Source organism: Cryptomeria japonica, chromosome 10 (assembly GCF_030272615.1).
Source record: "Cryptomeria japonica chromosome 10, Sugi_1.0, whole genome shotgun sequence".
In the NCBI taxonomy this organism is placed as follows: domain Eukaryota; kingdom Viridiplantae; phylum Streptophyta; class Pinopsida; order Cupressales; family Cupressaceae; genus Cryptomeria; species Cryptomeria japonica.
The window spans coordinates 906,277,548-906,303,923 of NC_081414.1; positions in this window are offsets into that span (position 1 = coordinate 906,277,548).

Genomic DNA, 26,376 nt, shown 5'->3' on the forward strand with positions numbered 1-26,376 from the left:
CTACATATTCCCATTCGAGGTGAGCTGGTGACATATGATAGAGCATGGGAGACCCTAGCGGTGTAGAGATTTTTTGATGAGGACATTTATATTGATGATGGTTTGATAGCTTGGGAGGACATCGCTGCATTGTATGAGCCATTACCATCAGTTTTGTTAGGGGTTGTGGGGGACTACTATGCCCAGATCAATGATCACATGGACTGGCGGTTGGTTGGGGGCAAGTGATTGAGCATATGATGACAGAGGGAGAGGCGGTTTGCCATTGTGGATATCATAGGGACCCCTGATGCAGGGAGGAGTTAGATTGGGTGGGAGAGGTATGGGGGAGAGAGAGGTACGAATGGAGAGAGGGGAGGGAGCCACTACAGAGGGAGCTACAGTTGAGGCACCTATGGATATAGGAGAGGGAGCGACAGGGGGTGGAGATTTTCAAGACCATATGATATTACATTTACAGACTTGACTGACAGTAGCTGAGACATAGGTGGAGGATCTGGAGGCGAAGGTTGTAGCTAGAGATGTGCAACTATTTGCATGAGAGTCAGAGCTGACTATAGTGCTATGGGAGAGGGTGGTATGATGGAGAGAGTGATTCAGTTGCAGGAGAGAGTGCGGGCCTTGGAGGGAGTACCGAGATAGGGGCCGGCTATGGAGGCTTTGGTAAGGGAGGTCCGGTGAGCATAGGCTGAGATAGAGTATTGGTGGGGTTTATATGAGCAGGTCGTGCCAGCTAGTCAGCAAGCACTGAGCTATTCACAAATGTGGTAGGCCAGATCAGAGTGGTCTCAGAGGATGCAGACCAGTGGGGGTGTGATGGGTCCTCTAGGGAGAGATAGGTTAGGTGGCTCAGGAGCTAGTGGGGGTTTGATGGGGCCTCCATGGAGAGATAGATCAGATGGTGCAGGGACTAGTGGGGGAGCAGGTGGTGATGGTGGTGCAACATTTGGTCAGAGTGGCATCTGAGAGAGCATTTTGCATGCATGTATTTATATTGTTATTTTGGAATTTGTCTTGGATGGCTCTTGGTAGCCGATTTTGTAGGCTTCATTGTACTCTGATACATGAGATGATATATATGAGGAGATCCCATATTTTTGTGATGATATGTATTTTGATGACATATTATGGATGTTTAGGCTTTGATGGTGATTTTATGATTTATACTTAGATGGATATTTGTTTTATGCTATATGTATGTGTTTATGAGATGATTCCTATATGATGTCTATATGTATGTTGTATGATGATTTATTCTTACATGATGTCGATATGCATGTTGTATGATGTTGGATGCTAACATGTGGATGCAAGTTGATATACGTGTGCATTGATGTTTTGGGATAAAATGCCTGATGTATGTAATGCCATGATGGTCATGTATGCATAATAAAATGATTATTTATGATGGTATAGATATTATTTTGTACTTTATGTCAATACTATGATGAGATAATGATATACAATGATATTTTTGATTAAGTAAAAATAGGTTTTAAGGGACCTAAAATCCATTTACATTCGAAAGATATTCAAGAAGGAAACAAAACAAGACAACTGCAAAAGACTAGCAGCAGAGAAAAGGACAGCAAGAGGCTAGCAAGAAATTGACCCCAAGCCTATCATTACAAGAAAATTAAAAACTCTTCATAGTTTCCTTAGCATTCTACACCAAGAGCATCATTACCTTGGCCGCTTCCCTCGGGTCATTGTTTTCCTGTCCAATCTTGTAAGGAAAGCAGTGCACGAAAAACGCTCTCCTAACATCAATTCTAAGTGGATTTACAAGCAAGGAAGTATCTTAATTTCAGTTTACAATACATTAAGATAAACACAGATAGGAGATTAGGATTAACCAGATGTGATAACACCAGAGAAAGACATCAGATATACGTGGGAAAACCCTTACGGGTAAAAAACCCACCACCAAAAAGGAGATCACTTTTTTCAGTAAACAACAAGGTTACAATAAAGTTAACAGATCTTCTTTTCTGGACTTTGTTCTCAGAACTCTGCTATCACATCATGCAGAACATACAAGACTACAAACATGCCAAAAACTGAAACATGTAGTCTTACTGCATCCCTTCGTAGTCACTCCATTATGCCTTGATCAGCCACTTGTTACCCTCACACTCAGCTTGCACTTAACCTCTGGCTACACACTCCTCACACATTGGGAAAGGCTTCTCAGAGTTCCTATCATACTTCAATGACACTCCATGCCTTCTGCTATGTGCCAGTTTGAGCTTTTCACTCATCACCCTGTGCAGACTCATCGATAACATCTCTGGTAACACATATGTAACAATCAAGATTACAATGTGTTGATTTGGCATAACCATTATGGAATCCAATGGTCTTCCATCCGTCCAGCTATGTTTCAGTTTCCTCTAGCCACTCTGACAATTAGTCACTCCAACCACCAGGAAATCTAATCATTGGTCTGCATTCGTGAGAAACACAATATCCCACATGCATTAGGAAATCGGGCTGGTTCGTATTCACATACACTGATAGTCTCATCCTTAGTGTCCAAGTGTTCACATTTTGGATCTCGGTTCGACCTTGCTCCTGTAGTCAGTTTCCACTCCATCGGCCATCGGTATAACTACCAACTTGTAGAGCCAATCCCCTGATGATACCCGATCACCAAAAGGCGACTCCATCAGGTCATCGGTACAACCTTCTTGTTGTCTCCCTGATCCCTGATCACTCTGAGGATGCCAACACCAAACCATCGGGTCTTTGGCCAAACAGTGAACAAGTAATCCCGATCATCAAAAATGACTCCATCAGGTCATTAGGATAACCTCCAATAGGTAGACCCGGTCTCCTGATAACCAGAGCGGACCGCACAGGAGTCACCTCATCGGCATATCACTCTACAAGTCATTCCAATCTCCGATGACTCTATCGGGCCATCGATGAGATTGCTTCCAAGCTATCCTGATCTCTAAACACTAAAGGCAACCTCATCAGCCCATCGGAAACATCACTCAGTAGTTACTCTGATCCTTGATCAATACTAGATGACTTCATTGGACTTTGGCATAGCCTTCAGCTTGTCAACCCGATAGCTGATGCTACCTGATCACCGAAGGCAACTTCATCGGGTATTGGCATAGCTTCAAACTAGAACCTCTGATAGTTGATGACAAGCCCGACCGCCTAAGGCAACTCTCTTGGGTCACTGGTATAGCTCTCCAAAAGACACTCTGATCTCTAATGGCTAGGAGTGGTCTCCATCGAGACATCGAAACAGGAACATACCAAAACTGAGGAGTCAAGTACATTGGCCAGAGTTGTCCCAATCGGCCTAAGTCACACTGATTAGAAAGTGTTCAACAACCAAGAAGGTAATACTCTGCTACTCCATCGGTGTAGGCTACTCCGATCAACCCGAACATGGTCAGGAGAAATCAAGGCATGTTCCCAGCAATCTCCCACTTGTTGAGGAATCCACTAGACCTGTCTACCATACCAAACACTTACAGATTTCACTAAGAACCATGGACTCAAAAGCCCATCAATGCTGATAAACCATTCGATCACAAACCACCAGGAAATACAATTTACTTTGTGTACCACTAAGACATATGCAGAGAAGTATCATCTCATCCATAGATACTCCCACCTTCTATCATGCCACTGCCACCAGACACAAATAGAAGCTATCTACTGAGAAAAACATAACTCTGACTTCCAGAACACAAAAACTCACATTCCCAAGGCTACTCAAATGTGCCAGCATTAGTCACAATCATAGCTAGAATAGCACCCACAGCAAGTGCTAATACATCCAGCTATACATACCTTCATGGTATACCAAGATGAATTTCAAAACATTCACATATACAACCTGTTACTTATAGTCTCATTCTACAAGTGCATAATCACGTGCACACCAAGAAACTCCCACTGCATAGGTAATGTTAGAATTGAAAAAGATCCTTCTTTCAACATTACATAGAAGTAAATAAACCTTTGTACCAAAAGCATTCACAATACTAATTGTATACAAAGAACCTACAAGAAGGTCTTCACAGTACCCTGTATCATACCCTTTCTTCACTTCTAAATGTTAACTGTGTTATCGCAGATGAATGCCTCTCAGTTGGACCTATTACCCATTCCAACTTAGCACCATCTATTGTTTCCATGCATCCATGAGTACTTGTAATTGATCAACACATGCCAAACTCCAAATGCATAACTACATTATCAGGAAGTGCCAAACAAATGATCAATGTACTCAAAACACAAAAATAGAACCAAGATCATTGTCAAAATTCCAACTACAGAATCAAGAATTTAAACATGACAACCATGATCTAAAACATCTCAACCAAAGAGATCATATGCTCCATATGAACATACACACATTATGTCACAACTCTAAATGCATCTCAAGAGTATATCCTAACATAAAAACATCCTAACTAAGGATTACAACATCTCTACCAAAGATCCCTTATGAATCTTCAAGATGTTAACATCTTCAGTCACATGAAGAACATTCACCAATACATGATGAATCTAAATCACTGGCAAAGACCCACAATACCCAATCTTCATAGCATCATGATTAATCCAGACATCGATAGATGTCTGACTCACCAAAGCAGCTCAGAAGGCATCTCCATCCTCATTCTGAGAGGACCCAGAATCAAAAGAACCCTTATTTTTCTTCTTCTCTCTGCAATCCTTTTGGATATGACCAGTCTGCCCACAATTCCAGCACTTCACTTTGGACTTCTTTCCATGAGTCTTGCAGCTTTCCTCTAACTTGGATTCCAACTTCTTCTTCTCTTTCTTGCCTCTAACAGTGAGAGCATCCTTGACCATCTCAAAAGATTTCCTTCGAGTTTCTTCTAACAGCAACAAAGCAACCACACCTTCCATTGTGAACGTGGTTGTTGTACTCCCAATAGTCATTACTAGATGATCCCATGAGTCAGGCAGAGAACATAATAGAAGCATGCACCAATCCTCATCATCAATCTTGACTCCTACAGAGGTTAGCTAAGCATTGACCATGTTGAAAACTTTCAAATGATCTGCAATAGATGTACCCTCATCCATCTTTAGGGAATATAACTTCTTCCTCAGGAACAACTTGTTTACCAGAGACTTTCCCTGATAAATGTCTCCAAGCTTTTTCCATAGAAGATTAACAGTCTTCTCCTCATGCTTGAAGGCTTAGCGGTTACAGTCACAACACCCTAGAGATCTCTATCAACTAGCAAGTCTTCCATCTTGAGTTTCTACAACTCAAAATTCACACCATTGAATTTCTCGATCTCCACTCGCCCAGAAGCATTCGCCATCTTAATCTGCAAACAAAATACTCTGCCAGACTCCCACTGGAACCCAAATTGATGCCAAACAGCCCTACCCAACAAGGATAACACAACTAAATGGCTCTAATACCACTTGTAGGGGAAGCAGTGTGTGGAAAATGCTCTCCTAACGTCAATTCTAAGGGGATTTGCAAGCAAGGAAGTATCTTAATTTCAGTTTACAATACATTAAGATAAACACAGACAGGAGATTAGGATTAACTAGATGTGATAACACCAAAGAAAGACATCAGATATACATGGGAAAACCCTTAAGGGTAAAAAATCCACCACCAAAAAGGAGATCACTTTATTAAGTAAACAACAAGGTTACAATAAAGTTAATAGATCTTCTTTTTTGCACTCTGTTCTCAAAACTCTGCTATCACATCATGCAGAACATACAAGACTACAGACATGCCAAAAACTACAACATTTAGTCTTACTGCATCCCTTTGTAATCACTCCATTCTGCCCTGATCAACCACTTGTTAGCCTCACACTCAGGTCGCACTTAAAATCTAGCTACACACTCCTCACACATCGAGCAATGCTTCTCGAAGTTCCTATCATACTTCAATGACACTCCATGCCTTCTGCTCTGTTCTAGTATGAGATTTTCACTCATTGATAACATCTCTGGTAACACATATGTAACAGCCAAGATTACAATGTGTTGATCTAGTAGAACCATTATGGAATTCAAACTGTCTTCCATCCATCCAGCTGTGTTTTGGTTTCCTCTGGCCACTCTGACAATTAGTCGCTCCAACCACCAGGAAATATAACCATCGGTCTGCATTTGTGAGAAACACAATATCCCACATGCATCAGGCAATCAGGTCAATTCATATTCACATACACCGACAGTCTCATCCTTAGTGTCTGAGTGTTCACATTTTGGATCTTGGTTCAACCTTGCTCCCATAGTTGGTTTCTGCTCCATCGGCCATTGGTATAACTACCAACCAGTAGAGCCAATCCCCCGATGATACCCGATCACCAAAAGGTGACTCCATTGGGTCATCGGCACAACCTTCCTGCTGTCTCCCTAATCCCCAATCACTCTGAGGATGCCAACACCAAACCATCAGGTCTTTGGCCAAGCAGTGAAAAAGTAATCCCGTTCATCAAAAATGACTCCATTAGGTCATCGAGATAACCTCCAATAGGTAAACCTGATCTCTCGATAACTAGAGCAGACTGCACAGGAGTCACCTCATCGGCATATCGCTCCACAAGTCATTCTGATCTCTAATGACTCTATTAGGCCATTGGTGAGAATGCTTCCAAGCTATCCCAATCTCTAAACACTGAAGGCAACCTCATCGGCCCATCGAAAACATCACTCAACAGTTACTCCAATCCTTGATCAATACTAGACGACTTCATTGGACCTCGGCATAGCCTTCGGCTTGTCAACCCGATAGTTGATGCTACCTGATCACTGAAGGCAACTTCATCGGGTATCAGCACAGCTTCAAATTGAAACATCTGATAGCTGATGACAAGACTGACTGCCTAAGGCGACTCCATCAAGTCACCTGTATAGCTCTCCAAAAGACACTCTGATCTCTGATGGCTAGGAGGGGTCTCCATCGAGACATCGAAACAGGAACACATCTGCTACCCTGATCACCGATACCAAATCTGAGGAGTCAAGTTCATCGGCCATACTTGTCACGATCAGCCTAAGTCACACCGATCAGAAAGCGTTCAACAACCAAGAAGGTAACACTCTGCTGCTCCATTGGTGTAGGCTACTCTGATGAACCTGAACATGGTCAGGAGAATTCGAGGCACATTCCCAACAAATCTGACTCTCTTTTATTTTTGTGTCCTTCTCAGTAGTAGTCTACCTAGTTCTGCGCCTAGGGTTCTGGTGGGTTGGGCTGGAAGTTGGAGCATCTTCTATAATTACTAGGTTCTTCTCTTGGTTTTTCTTTTCTAGATGATCCACCAATGCATTCATATTCTAGGAAGAAACTTTAAGGACCTGGATGCTGTGGTTCATAAGGCTTTTCAAAGCTTTCTCATTATGGGCAATCCAGGTGTTGATGTTGTCTTTGTCCTCCCCCACCTGTTCTTTCATAGTTTTAATAACATCCTCCAAATGTTTTAGGTTGCCTTTTATCAGATCTTTCTCCAGCCAGTTCTCCATTTCCATTTCCTCCTCCGCTTCACTATTTTCTGTGTCCTCGTTCTGTTTCCAGCTCCCTTTGCTTACCCATAGTTGGTTTATTTATGGATATGCAATGATGTTAATGTAATTCTTTTGAATGAGTAATTTATTTATGGATATGCATCTAGATGGTTTAAAATAAATGTCTATGTGGATAAACAAAATGTAAAGTACAAATGTTTTAAATGATGATTTCTAAATGTCAAAACATGAGGAAGTAACATGATAATGTGATTTATAATGCAACTCATGTTTAATGAATAACTACACCTTAATGCAATTAAAAGGGATAATGAATGTAATCTAATGAATCCTAAGTGAGACAAAATGAGTATAAGAATATACTAAAATGGATGAATGAATGCACTTTAACTAATCGATAGATAAATGAATGTGTGCAACTATGGAAATCTAAACAAATGTATGATACATAAGTGTGAAAATGATGATAAATGATGATCACTAATGGATGTTTTTAAATGAATGTATAGTAATGAGTAATCATGGTAGGAAATGCAAATAAGGACAATTATCTATGTAAGTGAATCTAAAATGTTTATGATGGTAATAATGAAAGGATACAATGATACTAATGCAAGTAAAATGAGAATGAACTATATGGGGTAAGTGGAACTAAATGATATTAAATGCACGCTAATGAATGGCTAAAGAATAATGCAAATGCAACTAAAATGTAATGAAATGATGATGGGATGATGATAGATGAATGCAAGGTTGTTTTAGACTTTGCATGATGCACGTGATGATGTATCAGAGTACTTTGTTGCGATTGTATCCAAAACCAGCTCAATTTTTGCATAATTGCTCATATTTAACTTTGTTCATACTTGTATGCAAAATCATGTATATGAATAAGTAACTAGATGGATGGTATGAAATGAAATGCAATATAAATAGATGAGATGAAATGATGATCCATAGTGCTTTATTTTCATCATTGAGATTTAAAATGTTGTAAGAAAATACAAGCAACTTGACATAATGATTCAAGATGACCTGAGTATTCCTTACATGGATTTTGATATAGCAAGTTAATACAAGCAACTTGATATAATGGATCAAGTTGACCTAAGTATTACTTGCAAAATAGACAAGGATTATCTCCTTTCATGCATGACTTGGATCATCCTCCTTGATCTTGGGCTGATCATATCCTAAGATAAGTTCATACTGTAATAAGAGATAAAAACCTTTATCCTATTTGGGTGAGGGAGGAGGAACCAAAGAAAGAGCATTATACCCATAAGTAAACAACATACATAAAGAATAAAGAATATGGATCCTTGGTAATGGTTCATGCTCATACGGTCAAGGTATACGTTGTAGTTAGCAAGTCGTAGTGATCTATGACTGTATTTTGCCTATGATCACGTAGCTTAGTGAACTTCCCACATAGACACCATTAGGACATGCCCCAGTACTTCATCAGAAATAATGTGCCAAAGATACACAAACAACACTATAGGAACCTGATATGAATAAATAACCCACAAATCAACCAAGTATTTGATAGCTGAAACATAATTTTTTTGTCAAAGAAAATGTCATCTTGTCTTTGTTTTGGTAAAGAAGGATGCATCCTTGTTGAAGACAGTTTGAGTGTTGATGTTGATTGTTTGGTTGATTTGGGAAGTGATCATCATTGGAGTATTTCATAATGTTTGTTTGGTATCTACTTGGATGAGTATGTACAATGTGTTTGCCATGTTTTTATTTGATTTTTTATGTTTTGTGATGTTTTTGGATTTTGATGATTGTTTTGAATGTTTTTGAATTTTGATGATTGCTTTGAATGTTTTTGGATTTTGTGAGACAATTTTGAATGTTTTTGGATTTTGTGAGACAGTTTTGAAATGAAGAACTCAGTGAATCACAAAGAAATGTAGTATCCACTTCCATCAAACAGGTTAAGGTCATTGACCCCAATTTCTAGACATGACTCCAAAAAAGGTGGGATGCAAGATGCATGAAGTACTATCCTTAATTGTAGATCAATAACGAGCCATGGTTTGGGATGGATGGATGAGTGAATGTAGTGAATGTGATCGCAACAAGTCTAAAGACAATGGAGCCATAGCCTTTATGAGTGGTGCCTATTTGCTAGGTTTTCACCATCGTACTTACCCAAGGTGCCACTGGAGTGGTTGTTCACCATTTGGATGCATGGTTTTTCTTTATGATTTTGATGTGTTTTGTTATTTTCTTCAGGACATTTTTTTGAATGTTTTTGGTGTTTTTGCAGATATGTATGGGAGCTTGATGCTCTGTGCAGCTTATGTATAAAACCTTTTGAGGTGCATGCTGTTGATCGGATCTGCTAGTAGTTCTCCTTCTGAAGTAGCCAACTGATATGCCCTGGACCCAAATATAGAAGTGATAACATATGGACCCAACCAATTTGATTCAAACTTTCCCTGATGTTCTCTGTTTGGTTGGTTACGAGGATTTTCTCAGAGAACAAGATCACCTACCTCAAATGTATGATGTCTAACTTGATGATTATAGCTCCTGCTCATGCGTTTCTAATAGGCTTTGAGGTGATTGTATGCAGCTTGTCGCTTCTCATCAAGTAGCTCTAAGTCCTAAAGGTGTGATACTTGGTATGCTTCATCATCAATAAGATTGTGCAAGGAAACCCATAGTGATGGTATCTTGACCTCAATAGGTAAGATAACTTCTGTGCCATAGACTAATGTGTAGGGAGTTTCTCCTGTAGGGGTTTGAATGCTAGTTCGATATGCCCATAGTGCTGGATTCAATTGAACGTGCCAATCATGACTGACATCATTTCCTATCTTCTTGAGGATTCTTAATATGTTTTTATTTGATGATTCGGCCTGACCATTGCCTTGTGGGTAATAGGGCATGGAAAAGCGATGTTGGATGTGAAACTTCTCACAGAGCTCACAAACATCCTGATTTTTGAATGGAAGTCCGTTATCTGTTATGATGGACATGGGTACACCATACCGACAGATGATGTAATTGAGGATGAATGAGGCGATCTGCTTGCCAGTGACTTGGGTAAGTGGAACAACTTCGATCCACTTTGTGAAGTATTCGATGGCAGTAATAATGAATTTGTGGTTGTTGGATGAAGATGGATGAATTTTACCCACAAGGTCAAGGCCCCATTGACAAAAAGGCCATGGTGTTGTGATTGGTTGCAATTCCTATGCTGGTGCATGTATCAGGTCTCCATGAACTTGGCATTTCTTGCATTTTCTTTCTGACAAATTAGTAGAAGTCTTTTTCCATGGATGGCCAATAGTATCCAGCTCGTATGATCTTCTTGGCTAGTGAGGGGCCACTTGAGTGAGTTCCACAAATTCCATCATGTACCTCTTCTAAGGCCTTTGTTGTCTCATCCTATTCCAGACATCGAAGGAGAGTACCATCAAGACTCCGTTGGTATAGGGTTTTAGCAATAATGATATATCGACCGGTTTGGCGAATGAAGGTTTTACGTTGGTTATTCGATTGATTAGGAGGAAGTGTGTGATCGTGGAGGTAGGTGTAAAACTCATCGTACTATGGGGATTCAGAACCACCAAGATGACATATCATCTCAGATTCAGGGATATCATAAGCGGGAATCCAAAGCTATTCGACCAAGAACTTGTAGCATGTTGAATTATGTGGAAGATCTAGGAGAGAGGCAATAGTAACCATAGCGTCAGCCACTCGATTGTGATCTCTAGGTGTTTGTTCAAAGGTGATAGTAGTAAATGATGCCTTTAATTTGTCCACCAGTTGTTTGTATGGCATGAGTTTGTCATCTTTAGTCTGATATTCATCAGTGGCTTGTCAAATGACCAGTTGGGAGTCGCCATATACTTGTAATTCTTGTAACTTCCATTGTATAGCTAGCCTGAGTCCTATGATCAAGGCCTCATACTTCGCTATGTTGTTGGTACATGGAAATGTGAGTCTGTAAGATTTCGGGATGCTGTCACCTTGAGGTGTGATAAACCAAATGCCTGCCCCTGAGCCATGCCTAGTGTATGAACCATCAAAGTACAGTTTCCATGGTTGTGCTGTTGTGATCATGAATATCTCCTCATTTGGAAAATTAGAAATGAGAGGATGATCGCCTATGATTGGTGCATCGGCCAACTAATCTACAATGACTTGACCTTTTATAGCTTTATGGTCCACATACTCAATGTCAAATTCACTTAGAATCATCACCCATTTGGCCAAGTGGTATGTCAATGCTGCTTTGCTGAGTAAATATTTGAGTGGATCGATCTTTGTAATTAACTATACTTTATGTGTCAACAGATAGTGTCTTAGCTTAGTGGCTGCCAAGATTACTGCCAAGCAAGCTCATTCAATAGGTGTGTAATTGAGTTCATATCCAACTAGTGTGCAAGAGATGTAGTAAACAACACACTCTTTCCCTTCTGCATTATGTTGTGCCAATAGTACACCCAATGTTGTATTTGTTGCTGATATGTAGAGTAGTAAAGGCCTACTTGGATCTGGTGGGATCAATAATGGCATATTCATGAGATAGTTTTTAAGCATCTGGAATGCTTGTTGGCATCGGGTATCCCATTGAAATCGGATGTTCTTGTGTAATAGGTGTGTAAATAGGTGACACTTATCTGCTAGTTGTGCAATGAATCTTCGGATAGATTGAAGTCATCCTTCTAATATCCTTAGCTGATTGATGTTCTCTGGTGGTGGCATGTCCATGATTGCTTTGACCTTTGCAGGATCGACCCCAATTCCTATGCTTGAGACAATGTGTCCTAGAAGCTTCCCTGAGGTTACTCCAAAGACACATTTCTTTGGGTTGAGTCGAACATGATATTGTTCCAGTCTGTCAAAGATTTTCTCTAATATGTCTAGATGACCTTCTCTTGTTAGTGATTTTGCTAGTAAGTCATCAACATAATCTTCCATTATAGTATGCATCATGTCATAGAAGATGGTGGTCATTTATTTTTGATAGCTCGCTTCCACATTCTTTAGACCAAAAGGCAGTACACTCTATAACTATGTTCCCCATGGACATGTGAAGGTTGTCTTATGTTGATCCTCTAGTGTGATATTTATCTTGTTGTACCTTGAAAAGCCATCCCTGAGAGAAAGCATGGCATGTCCTGCTGTTAGGTCCACTATTATGTCGATGTTTGGTAGGGGGAAGTCATCTTTAGGACATGCTTTGTTCAGATCTCTGAAGTTAGTACATATATGGATGCCCCCATTTGGCTTGCCGACAGGCACAATATTGGATATCCAATCTGCATAATCAATTGGTCTAATAAAACCAACATCTAGGAGCTTCTTAAGTTCTGCTTTGACTAGTACTACAATTTGAGGATGCATCTTGTGAAGCTTCTGCTTGATAGGTTTGGCTCCTTCTGCTATGGTGAGGTGATGCATGACTAAATCCGGATCAAGCCCAGGCATGTCTGCATATGACCATGCAAAGTTGATCTAACGCTTCTAGAAGAACTCTATAAACTTAGGTTGTTCCTCTGGAGTTAGAAGAGATGCCAGATGTATGTGGTGAGGTGTTTTAGGAGTCCCCACGTTGTATTCTTTTGTCTCTTCAATGAGAATTGATGACCATTCCTGTTGTGTACTAGAAGGAAGAATGTCAAACCTTTCATCCTTCAGTGCCTTAGAGAGGTTTTCACCATTGGATACGCTCTTTCTTTTTACTTTTGTTGGATCCAACAGTGCCATAGTGTGGTTTTCACTGGAAGCTCCATGTTTTACTATTATATTTTTGTAGCTGAAAGGTTTGGCATCCACCCCGAAGTATGTTGCACTATTAAGTTCAATGGTGAATCCAGCTTTGTGATCCTTGCTTGGTATGTTATCCCGTAGTTCCAAAAAGTCAATGATTGCCTCATCATTTTGGAAATGGTCAAGACATGGGGGATTAGGTTGGTTCCATTCGATGAGTTTAGGATCGATAATCAGCATTACCTCATCGATTAGGTTAAGTTCATGAGACATGTTAGTGAGAGTTAAGACATTATGGTGAAGGTCGTTGATGGTACTCTCCCTATCAGAATCAGGCATAGGATGGGATGTAGGGTTTGTGGAAGATGTTTCCAGCTTAGGAACCAAAGAGGTCTTTATCTGTGCTTCTCCGTAAATAGGAATATTTTTGTGAGGTGGAGGTAGTGATGTGTCTTCCTCATCGGAAGTATTAAGCTAGATGGAATCAAATTCCCATTCATGTGAGTCGGTCTTTGAGTCACTTTCCAGTATCCGATTACTATACCATATTGGGATGTCTTTTGAGTTAAATACTGCAGGTGTGACTGGTTTTGTAGATTAAATGATTGGTGCTGTAGGAAGGATTATGGGGATCAATGAATCTGATATGGGGAGTATCAGTAGTGTTGACGCTACTACTTTTGCTGGAACTACTAGATACTGTTGTGGGTTTTGATACAGTTGTTGCTGCTAATGGTGCTATTGATGTTATTGTTGCTACTGATGGGATCACTGGTTTGATTGGTGGGATGATGGGTATTGTAGATGGTTGTGTTGGTATTTTTAGCCTCGATGGGGTAGTTGTCATGTTGTTTGATGCTGCTTTTATAATCAAAGGTGACCTCTTTGTAATAGGTTGATATAGTGGTTTGTTGGGTTTTCCTTTGAATCTGAGCTTAGGAAGGATCTCCTTTTGAAAGCCTAGTCTTGTATTATCCTTGGGCTTTAATTCCGGCTGCAGCAGTTCATGTCTTCCTTGTTTACAATGCCCTAAATCACTTTGACCATCATATCCCATTCTTTGCATAATGAGAAGGCCTTTGCCATACTGCTCTATGGGAAGCTTAGCTTGAAAAATATTGGTGGTGATGGGATCTTTATAGATCCATTCTGCTAAGTCCTCATCTCTTATTTCTTCTTATTGACTCTTTCCTAGGATGAATAGCGTTAAAGGACATGTTGGGTTGATCAGTGGTTTTTGAAGTAACCATTGAGGTTTACCGTGAGTTCTAGGAGAAGTAGGCATTTGTCCCACACAAAAGAGTTGGCTCAAATTGTACTCCCCAGGACCTTCCTCTGCTATTTTCATCTTAAGCTTCTCTTGCTTAGGTATAGTGGTGTTTGAACTGGCAAGAGAGGTTGGACTTATGCATGATGTGGAGGAGATGGCTTCTCTATTGTTAGGAACGGTAATCTCTAGTTGATGACTAATATTATGACAATATGTAAAGGGGTTTGCATCTCCTAGGATTGTGATCTCTATACCATTATGCGGGAACTTGATACACTGATGGTAGGTGGATGGAATGGCTTGCATGGCGTGTATCCAAGATCTTCCTAACAATAAATTGTATGGTAGAGGAAGGTCCAGAACTTGATAGATGATGTATTTCACCACAGGGCCCACTCGGATTGGTAGCACCACAGCTCCTTTGGATGAACGCTCTGCATCATCATAGGCTTTGATTGTTATCTTCTTGCAGGTATCCACTGATTTAATTGCATATCCTAATGCAGTGACTAATTGTGGAGTACAAATATTTAGGCCTGCTCGATTATCGATCAAGACTCGCTTGATCCTATGCTAGTTGATAAACCCTTCAATATGGAGTGAGGCATTATGAGGTTGCTGGAAGGAGGAGTTGTCACTTTTTGAGAAAGTGAGACAAGGTGATGATCTTAGATTTCCGACCATGGCTTGGAACTGATCTGTATTTAGGTTTGCAGGAACTGATGCCTCTTGGAGAGCTTGATCTAAGATTGTTTTATGGGATGGAGATTGGCACAATAGCTCTAAGATAGATATTAGTGCGGGTGTTTTGTCTAATTGTTCCACAAGGTTATACTGCTTTGGGATAGATGGGGTGCCTTGTGGAGCTACTTTTATGGTAATCTTGCTGCGACATGTAACAATATTGCAAGTGGAGCTGGGATTTTTTATGGTTATAGTTGCAATCTGTTCACTAGCATCGTATAGGTGATTCATAGTATAATTATACACGGCTTGCATATATTTGGTGGTATCTGTGTTTCTCCTTGAAGTGGAAGGACCCCTTTGATCTTGTGATGGAAGTGGATTTTTAAACATGAGATGATCATTGTTTGTTGTTATTGGGTCATGTCCTTTGATTTTGATTTCACTTCGGTTAATAAGATCCTGAATAAGATCTTTCAATCGTTGACAATTGCTTGTCTTATGCCCTTTCTCTTGATAAAAATCACAATGTTCAGTATCCCTCCACCATGAAGGTTTGACTTGAGGTTCATAATTTGATGTTCTGGGTAAGGTTACCAAATTTTGAGAACCCAACTGTCGTAACACTGCTTCGATGGGTTCCCCTAAGGGAGTGTATGTTCATTTTGGTTTTTGTTGATGCTATCTGGGTTCATCTTGAGATGTGATACAGCCTTGATTTGGAGGAGAAATTGTGTTAGTCTTAGGTGGGGGATTCTATCCTGCAAATCGAACTACAGGTTGTGCACTTTTGACAGTTCTTACATCCACAACCCCGTCATTGATGATATTTTTGTTTTTGTTCTAGAAGCTTGGTTTGTCACTATTGAAGCGTGGATGAGGTCCATCCTTTGGCTCATTATATATCTTGATAAGCCCTTTTTTTATGAGAGCCTGCTCACATTTTAAACCTTTGGTGATCATGTCATTGAAAGAGTTTGTGTCTTTTATGTCAAGGTGAAATTCCATTTCATCATTTAAGTTGGAAATAAATATTTCCACTAATTCTTGTTCAGGTAACTGAAGAGAACGTCTGCTAGACATTTGACACCATCATTGCAAAAAGACTGAAAAATAGCTCACCTAGTTTTTGTTTAGTGTTACATAGATTAGCCATGGTGATATCACATTCAATGTTATGTGAGTAATGTGCCAAGAATTTCTGGACTAACTCTTCAAATGTCCTAATGCCACTTGGTAATCGGGAAAACCATGATGTGGTTGTTCCTCCCAAGCTTTGGGGAAAAAGTCACATTAGGTACGTATCCTCGTATGCCACTTCGAGGCAAGCTGAATGGAATTCTCTAACATGATCATGAGGATCTCCTTTTCCTCTATACTTTTCAAACTTGGGTGTTTCAAACCCTCGTGAAAAAGGTGGCATATGAATATTCCTATCAAAGGGATAGGGACAAATGTCATTGAGGGAAAATTGATTTGTTTTACACCACTATGAAGTTGTTGGGAGAGATTTTTGACTTGTTGCTGCAACATGTCTATTTCACTTGGAGGAGGAGGAGGAGGAGGATTACCTTGAAGAAAGTTGTATCTAATGTGTTCTCGACCTCTTTCATCCTCATTATGACTTTGGCATTCTGATGCTTGTCTTAGTTGTGCAATACCAAAGTCAGAGGGGATTTTGGCTCCTTCTTGAGCAAGTTTTAAAAAGTGAGCATCAACATTACTCTTGAGTATCTCATCAAAAATCCTATTGAAGAGAGGGTTGTGTTGCGCCCTTTGTATTGCCACAGGAGTAGGAGTGCTTGGATTTTCATCATTTACATTTCCTCCAAGGGATTCTTGGAACTCATTGATATTTTCTTCCTCTTCCTCTTCAATTTCTTGTTGTCTAGATCATGATCTGGTATGAGCCATTTTGTTTATAATTTTTTGTTGAAGTTGGGTGAAAATGATGATGAGTTGTTGATGAAATGAGAGATTTATGGTTGGTGTGGTGTGTTGCATGTGGATCTCTAGCACTTAAGGGTAGATGTGACCAAATTTCTCTCTTGAATTTCTTGTTGTGTTTGATAAGATTTGATGTGATAAGGTTTAGAGAAATCTGAGATGTGTTATAGACTTAACTATCTAGTAATGAGAGTATTCACTCATAGACTAGTTTTAACCTGCGTAGAAATGTCTCTTAGGACAAGTTTATCCTAGATGTAGAGACACTCTAAAAGTGATGTTTTATGTTTGATTCAAGCAATATTAGAATATAACTTTAGGACAAAAACTTCTGGGTGTGTTTGAGAGTTGGAATGGAGTTGATGAGATATGGATATGATAATGGATGAAATGTTTAACTTCAATAAAATCTTTGTGTCACATATGGGATAAATTCTTCCTCTTCTCTTTCAGGAGTTGGTGGTTCTTCCTGAGCTACATTATATGTGATGCAAATGTCTGGAAAGAAGTCAGGATTGATCTTGCCTCCTTTATTTTTGTGATAACTCAAAGCTCAATATTGTGTAAAAGCTCTATGGTTCAATGACTCTGGATCAAATTTGTTTGATTTCCCTTGAAGATAAAGAAACATGTGACGTAAGAAGGCTCTATGAGAGACATAGATTTGTCTATTAAGATAGAAGAATTTCCTCTTTTTGATAAGAGCCTTTGAGCTCAATGGTCTTTTCTTCAAGTTGATGTTTTGATGAAGATTCTTCTTGCTCAAGATGTGAAGAATGGTCATAAAGTTTTATACTTTTGCTCTTTGTTTGTGATCTTTTGTTGGTGTTTGGAAATGTTTATGTTGGATGAATACTTGTTCTTTGGAATTTGATTTTTGATTTTTCTTTGACAAGAAATCAAAGCAAGCACACAAACACAAGAATGTTGCCTCAAAACACACAAATAAGTATGGGTTTAGATCAACCCAATCCTTGGACTTTTTATGACCCTTTCTTTTAAGTTTATTTTTAGATATTTTCCAAAGCCTGAAGTTGACTCAATTTGCATTGGTCTTGACTCAAAAATGAAAACACTTCAAACACTCTTTATCCCTAAGGTCAAATGGCCAGTTGCGATAAATTCAGCCCACATCTTGATATTTCTTCAAATTTGGTACTGCATACCTTATGAATCCCACCGTGGCAGGTAAGGATGTGATATACTAAGCCTTGCACGAGCATAACAAATAGATGATCCCTATGATGGGGGAGTCATCACTTTCACCAAGCCACAAGTGACTTTTCAAAAAGCTATGTTTCTACTCAAGGAAATATATATGGTGAGTATCTTGGGAGCAAAACCATCTATGCTCTTGCACTGAATTGTATCACAAATATCCTCAATCAATAGAATGGGTGGGATACTACTTAAAGATGTTTAGTAATGTTTGATGTTTTTGGACATAAGTTCATTCTGTAGTGACTCACTTAAGAGCCTTGTAACTTGTGGTTGGGCCCATTTGTCCTTTCGGCAAGTTACACTGTAGGAACAACTATACCCAAGGCTACAGCTTTTGCTCTCACCTGATTTCTATAGCGGCTCGAAGGATTTACTCCGTGAGGTCATTCCCAAGAGTGATCGATCCCTTGGCAGACCTCTCTTAAAAAGATAAAACTAGAGTGTTACTAACACTTTTCTCTTGCACCTAGGACCACAAGAGCCAAGGGAGAGGATAGTGTGTGTTAGAAGTAGGACCACTCGACAAACTCTTTTGCACAAGTGTGCCAAACACGAAATGCACTTGTTCTTTTTAACCCATCATCGCAATGTGATTTAACTATTTGGAGATGTTTCTCCAACCATCATGGTGTTCTCTTTAACTTCAAAGAAAAAATGTTTGAGTAAACTGGAATTTAAAATCCTGGTCAATTTAATTTGAAACACGTATGCATGAAGTAAATCGTTTGCAAAATAAGACAAATTGATTGTTCCTTTTATTTGCACCAAAATGGAAGTGTGGATTGTGAATTTTTAGCTTTGATGCAAGAAATAAATTTTGCTTTGTTCAATTTTAGAACACCAAAACAAGATTGATCCTAACTTGCAAGAAATGAAGTTTGTGTTGTTCAATTTTAGAGCACCAAAATAAGATTGATCCTAACTTGCAAGAAATGAAGTTTGTGTTCTTCAATTTTAGAGCACCAAATGAAAAATTTTAACTTTAAGCAACAAAAGGAGTTAGTTTTAAAAACCTGCACAAGAAACAAACGGTTAGGAAAATCTGAACCTATGGTGGGCTTCTACAAGCCTAAGAAATTTCACTTTTTTAGTTACATGGTCTTTTTTACAACGTTCTGTTACAATAGCGCTACTCTATGTGCCAACAAAAGTGCTATTTAACACAAACGTGCTAAAACAAAGACAAAAGCGCTAAAAGCAAAATTTTAATAGCAAAACAAAAGTGCTAAAACATGTAGAAATGTGCTTCTTAAGCCACAAAAGCGTTAAAAGATAGGCAATAGCGCTAAATTTGAGACAATAGCGCTAGAATATCAAATTGCAATAGTGTTGAAACACGATCAAAAAAGCCAGAGCGTGACCTATGTGTCAAGCTAAACATTCAAACAAGTTAGTTTTGTTAAAAAAAAATGTTTTTTGGGTGTTTGGATTCATGTCGGGTTCACCAAATGATGCACTATGAAATGGGGGAAGGTTAGACTAGAACCCATGGTGGAATAACACACAAAACCAAGAAATTGTTAGTGTTAATCAACCAAAAACTAATTTAAGCAGGCATATCAAAAGAGACACCAAAAACATGAAGAAATATTTAACTAGGAAAGTAAATATAATGAGACATCTCCAAATGCCTCCTAACATGCTCTTAGCTCCTTCTCCTTTGTTCCTCTCCTCTCCAAGTTCCAAACTAGTGTAGTTCTCAGCAGCTTTTTGCACTATGGATGCTTATGGAGGTTCAAGATTGAAATGTTTACTCTACAATGCCATGCAAATGTGAATGAAAGCTAATATTAGATACTATGATGCTAAAATTCTCTCTAGAATTTACTATAACTTAGATTCACACAAGTTTTCAGGATCTGGATTATGAAGAAATGGGCTCTATTTATAGGAAAAATGGAGCAATGGATGGTTGAGATTGAGTAATCTTGGGATTGAATGATATTCAATCCATGTGAGGGCTTTCAACCCAATCCCAGGATGACAAGTGTCAATGTGAGATAGGTTGAGAGGAGAGGGAATAAGCATTAAATACTTGACATGACCTAAGAGTTAACTTAGGAGTTAAGGTAAAGGTTAGGTTGAATGAGTAAATTCTTTATTCAAAGAATAAAGCTTTTATCCAATGGACAAACTCTTGTGCAAAGGCAAAAGGGATAACCATGGTCAAAGCAATAAATGCTTGAGGAGACACATAAGTGCAAGTTGATTTAACCAAAAATGGTTATGTAAGAGCCATTAGTGGTTTTGGAAGACTTTAGAGGTTAGATTATTGAGCCCACAAAGCATTAAATGCTTTTCAAAGACTTTGAAGTCTTTGAGAAGTGACTCCAAGTTGCTTAGGAATGTGACAATAATTAGGGGATGGATTAGGTTAATTAGAAAGAGGTTAGAAGAATCTAGAAGGGGGTTAGGATTGCAAGTGGATTTGGTGGGTGAGGGAAAATAGGATTTTAATTAAAATAAAATTAATTTATTTCAATTAATAGGTGCAAGTTGCATTTGTAGGAAAATGCAAGTGGGGGTATAAATGATTTAAATAAATGTTTTATTTAATTTATTTAAAAGAGGAAAAGGGGGATTTAATTAAATAAATAGAATTTATTCATTTAATTGATTGTGAATTTGGTATAATGAATTAATTAAAATAAATTAAATAGTTTATTTAATTAATAGGAGAATGTTTGAAGATGAATTAATTAAATATTAATTTAACTAACTAATGGCTAGTGGATTTTTAATCAAATAAATAGTAAATATTCATTTAATTAAAATGGACAGATTTATGTGACTACAGTTCCTAATAACACAATGATGACATTAACAGGAGCAACCTATGATAGCAGATCCCTGAGAGTGAATGATGTAAAAGATGTGAATGTTAGATTCATAAGTATGATTTTAGGTTATAAGGCCACCCATGCAAACTGGCTCAACTCTATTTCCAGTCTTTGTATTAAAAGTACATATGATATGGTCAACAGTGATACAAAGATAGATATATGTGAGTGGTTAAAGGATGAGTTAATAGATAATCTGAAAAAGATCAAAGGAGACAAGAAAAGTACTTTTCGTTTTGGCAATCTCTTGGTATGTCTGATGCTATATCTTACAAAAGAGGTTCCTGGTATTGGTAAGAAAGACTTTGGTTATGATATAACGATAGACAAACAACTGTTAGATATCATCACTGGTATGGGCACAGATAAGGATAACGATATCATTGAGTACTTCAAAACATTCAAAGCAAAAATGAAAACAAGAGAAAGATTACCACAAATCATTGTAGATAAATAAGAGAAGGAAATATGTTTTGTAATCAAGAAGGATGAAATATGGATGGAGGTAGTTCCTCCTAGAACTATATGGGTAACAGAAATGGGATATGAGGTAGATGTAAACATAATTGAAACCTATACCAAAGCCCTATTAGCAGCCCCCAGAGAACTAGAAGAAAAGGTTTTTGGAAATGCACAATCAATAGAAAGTGATGTACAAACATTGAAACAAAGAAAGAGAAGAGAAAAATACATAAGAAGTGCATCTAAACAAGTTAAGAAAATTAAAGAAAATGTCATGAATATCACCGGTATAAAGGAAAGTGACTTAGAAGGATTACAACTGGAGGCTCATCTCTTACCAGTTGGTACATTATCAGATAGTGAAATTCCTACTGCATTCAAAAGAGTAGATAGGAAGAGAAAACCCTCACCAGTACCCTCTCCTCCTCCCAAGAAAACAAGAACACCAAGATAGAAGCAACAGGCAGTGAAACCACCGGCAAAGAAGCTTACACCTAAAAAGAGAAAGAAAAAATAGGTCATAGCACCACTGGACAACTTGCTGAATGAAATAACAGATGCTGGTAATTTATCCAATGTAAGCAAATTGTATGATACATTCATAAATGAGGAAAAATAAAGTATAGAGAATAGCATCATCCTACATCTTGACATATATAAGAAAGTGTTAATAGAAGTTGTAGATGATTTGCCTAGTGAATTGTATAGGCGGTTAGATGCTAAGAGGTTAGAAATTATGGAGCTAGATAAGAAAATTAAAATTGAGAAACTTCTAGCTGTACATTTGGTAAAATATGTTGAAGAAATTGAAGAAATAATCAGTGAAGAAAACAAAACAATCTTTTCAAGCAGACACCAACATGTGAGCCTAATGGCTGACAACATTAATAAAATTTTAGAAGAGACAACTGACAAATGGGATATTTTCTTTGTTGAGAAGGAAAAATAAGAAGAACTGAAAAGACCTAAAACTTTCAAGGTATATCAAAAGGACAAGGGGAAAGGAAAGGTAGGTGGACTACCTAATATAAAAGTGACTGATAACCTACCACCACCTTCAGTTACTCCACCAGTACAGACTGACAATACACCGGCTACTGAGAATGTGGATACACCACATGAGCATACAAACCCTAAGTTTGGAATTTTGTACATGATGAACATTGACACTCAGGAGGTTAATATGTAGTTGATAAAGAAAGAACCAAGGAAAATAAAAATGATGTTGCTACTGAGCAACTGGCTGAAAACATTGAGATTGGGGTTGAGACACAAATAGAGAGGTCAGAGAAAACTGAACATTCAGTTGATCCCTTGGTTAGTGGCATGGTTACTGATAACACTGATGCAAGCATTGAGAAACCAACATAGACATCAATGAAGATATTGGTAGTGGACAATGCAGAAAAATAGAAAGAGTTACCGGTAGTTGAGAATAAAGAAAAACCAATGGAGATATCGGTAGTAGATAACATAGTGAAACAAGAAGAGAAACCAACAGAGTCACAAGAACACATTGAGATAGTGAAACTGGTAACCATAGAGAAACCAAAACCTTTACTAGTGGAAATGCAGACACAAACTGACCCACCAAAGGTCAAGACAAGCAAAGTTACTCTCACCTAAAAAATGATTTTTTATGCAAACAGCTAAATTTTTTTTTTAAATAAAAAAAGCTAGGTTTTCTCGAAGTACGTACTAGTGGACCATATGTTGGAGGATGCTCATATCACCAAAATCACTCAAACCTATGCTGGTGGTATGGGATCACCATTTCCTTCCTCTAGAGCAATTTTTCTCCAACAACTGCAGTGCACAAATGAGGTGTGGAAAAAGGAATTCACCTTTTTAAACTCATAATGGGGCATTTAAGTGGGATTTTTATTCCACCTATTGTTAATCATATAATCAACTAATCAACCTGGCTGGACAATATTTTCAAATTTCTTATCAGGAAATGAATTGGATTTACTCTAAAAACTAGAAAATCATTAAAATCTACAAATCTAAAAAGATTTCAAAAATGTCAAAAAAAAAAAATCGCAAAAAATTCAAAAACATTAGAAAATTATCTGATTCATCTCCCAAGGGGGCATCCTCGCATCGATATCTATCAATTAGCATCTATGGCATCATATCAAGATTTATCATCTCCAAAATCAAAACCACATCATATCGAGATTTATCATCTCCAAGATCAAAATCACATCATATCGAGATTTATCATCTCCAAAATCGAATCAACATCATATCAAGATTTATCATCTCCAAATCAAATCAGTATCATATCAAAACCAAATCCACATCAAATCAAGATTGAATCTACATCCTATCAAAATCAATATCAGCAACATCATCAATCAAGTTTTCTTTGAACCAACACATCGTCACACATCGCTTCAAAGAGGGGCAAAATGTATACACCTAAAAATGGTCTGAAGATAGTTAATTAAATACGCAGTTATTTGATTAATTCCCATTCCAATTAATTGAATTCACAAGCAATTTAATTAATTTCTCTATTCATCTACTAGTAAATAAATCTAAATGATTTATTTATATAGTTCACCTCATATCCCCCTTTGATTAATTAATTCTAAATTAATTAATGTCTCCCCATTTTATTCAATTCTTCTAATCCCTAATTAAGATTAACAAACTCAAGTTTGTTGAGATTAATTACCATTTTCCAATTATTTGAATTTCTAAATTCAAATGAGCACATGGCTCCTAACTTTAACCACCCAACCTAACCATCCCATAACTTAACCCATTCAATCTAATCTTGGGTCTAACTAACCCTATCATAGCTTACACATTCTAACCTCCTTATCCTAAACTCCCATGGTGTGGATATTCTCTCCTTGAGACACATGGCACTTTTACCACATGTCTCCTCCCTTGGACACTTGCCCTCTCATGAGCAAGGCTCCTTGACAATTGTCACCACAGAGATGACAAGTGTCCATTCCTCCAACCTCTTCTCCAACTTCATCAATCTTGGCCCTTGATATCTTCAGATCAAATCTGGACCGTCGATTCTTGCCACCTCAACTTTGGCCTTGGAATTCCTATAAATATCCCCCATTTTGGAGGAATATGGATCCCATCTCATATCAATTTAGGCATCATTACTATAGGCATTTGCATTTCAATTATCTAGTAATTAGCTTTTGGATCAATCATAGCATGTTAATCTAGTTTCTTAAATCATGCATTTCATATCATCTCCATAGTCAATCATGATCAAATAGCTACTCAGTTCTTAAGTTGTCACTTTGGAGGTCAGTGCTCTACTGAGAGCCCATCAATCCAACACCTTCAAGGTCCTCAAGAATAAAGGAAAATGGGACATCTCAAGGAAGGCTTATGGTTTGCATCTTTGATTTAGTTTTTAAATTAAGTTTTTCAATTATATTATATTGTCTCATTATATGGTTTGTAGTATTTGGGTCAGGGGCATATCAGCTATCAACACAAGATAGAGATCAGCTCGAGGAACCCATCAATAGCATGCATCTAAAGAAGTTTTATTTCTAAAAAAATCCAAAAACAGTGAAAAAATAGGAAAATTTAAAAACAGTGAAAAAGCAGAAAAATTCAAAAACAGTGAAAAAGCAAAAAATCCAAAAACAAAAAAAAAAATCAAATATGAGAAAAAGTGCAATAAAAATAGATGGTGAAAACCTGGCAAATAGGCGCTATCTATCAGCTAGCTCTGCCATCTATTGGTTCGTGCTTTCTTCCGCTTCCATTCTTTTCCATCAACATTGTTCATATTCATCATAGAACCTTGTACATATGCAGGCATCCCAGGTGATTTCTCGTCATGGTTTGGATCATTGACTATATCATAATAAAGGTCTGTTTCTAGGCTAGGGGCAGAATCCAGAACCTGGTTGGGGGCAAAAAGTTGCAATCATTTTGAACTTAATCAAAGCAAGTAGAACAATAGTCAGACAATGGTTGTCAAGCGAAAAACTGAGACACATCCAACATTGAACATAAGATCACATTGTCAACCATTAACTATCACTTATCAATCTAAACATGACAAAACACATATCAATGGATGATATATCTTGACTCATGATCTTAATAGTTTGGCAATAATGGTTCAACTATTTTATTTTGATTTTTGCTATCATGGTTTCTAAGTAACTCCAGGATGTCTTTGACTAGAGGAATGAGGAAGGAACGTGATATTTTTCTTGTCTACTATCTGTATATTAATCATTAATATGTGCAAATTTGTCTAAGGACATGATCATCAGAGTATCATGGAAGACATTTTGGACTTGCATATAGAAATGGTTAATACTACCTATTTTACGCAAGCAACACTCAAGTCATCTTGGTTCAATTATACCTCGATGCTTGTGCTAACTTGCAATATCAAAACCCAGGAAAGTTGTGCTCAGGTCATCATGGTTCAATTATACCATTGATGTTTGCACTCACTTCCCACATTTTAAAGGCTCAATGATGAAATAAAGCAATGACTCCATGACCAGTCCAATCACCGCATTGCATTTTATGTTGCATTAGCATTTTAAAGTAGGTTTGCATTTCATTCTAAATGGGATCCGAATGCTCATTTTTTTCCAAGGCCAAAGACTAACGTGGTGTTATCTCTTTTATTACGTGATTGAGTACATTGGACAATAGCAAAAATAATCAATTCATTCATCCTGCATGATAAGT